We start from the raw sequence: 911 nt of genomic DNA, 5'->3' as shown, positions 1-911 counted from the left end.
TAGGAGGCCCGCTGCCGTCACTGGGGCCCTCCAGGAGGGCTCCGGTGAAGGCAGGGGGCCTCTAGGTGGCCCTTTGCCATCATTGGGGCCCTCCATGAGGGCTCCGACAGCGGCAGGGGGCCTCTGGGAGGCCCGATGCCGTCGCTGGGGCCCTCCAGGGGGCCCTCCAGCGCTGGCGGCCCCCACCAGCTTTTTTGCCGGTCTCTGACGGGGCCTGGGGCAAAGATGGGGAGGCCTGGCCCCCGGAGGGTGGAAGCTCCACCCCTGGCACATGGCCCCGCCCCGAAGGGTTGAAGCTCCACCCCCGGCTTCGGCCCCCCAGTCGCTTGAGGGACAGCAACCCGTCCCCCGGCTCAAAAAGGTTGCCTACCCCTGATCTAGATAATCCGTTTCATCTAGAAATCGCTGGAGCGGGGAGGCCACCACTCGTTCCAGAACCTTGCCCAGGAATGGAATATTAGAGGCTGGCGGGTAGTTGTCAAGAATGGCGGGGTCCAGGGAGGTCTTTTTCAGTAATGGCTTCACCACAGCTTCCTTTAGGCCGGATGGAAATTGGCCTTGCTGCAGTGAAGCATTCACCACCTCCTTTACCCACTCGGTCAGTCCCCCTCTAGCTGATTTCAAGAGCCAGGAAGGGCTCTCACCTCTCCAAGGATCCTATCCACATCCTCAGGCTGCACAAACTGAATTTATACCTTTAAATTCCAATATCATATGTACAGCCTGAATCCATTTAGATGTACAGTTGGCCCTCCAGATTTGGTTTACCGCGCACCTTTATGTTGTATACCTTCGTGTTTTGTCCAACAGTTTGACACCACTTTATGTGTTGTAGTCCCATCCTGTGGCGTCCTGGGATTTGTAGTTTGGCGGGGTCTTTCGCCTTCCCTGGCAGAGTGCTGGTGCCTCAC

This window comes from Sceloporus undulatus, chromosome 1 (assembly GCF_019175285.1).
Source record: "Sceloporus undulatus isolate JIND9_A2432 ecotype Alabama chromosome 1, SceUnd_v1.1, whole genome shotgun sequence".
In the NCBI taxonomy this organism is placed as follows: domain Eukaryota; kingdom Metazoa; phylum Chordata; class Lepidosauria; order Squamata; family Phrynosomatidae; genus Sceloporus; species Sceloporus undulatus.
This window is presented reverse-complemented; position numbering follows the sequence as displayed.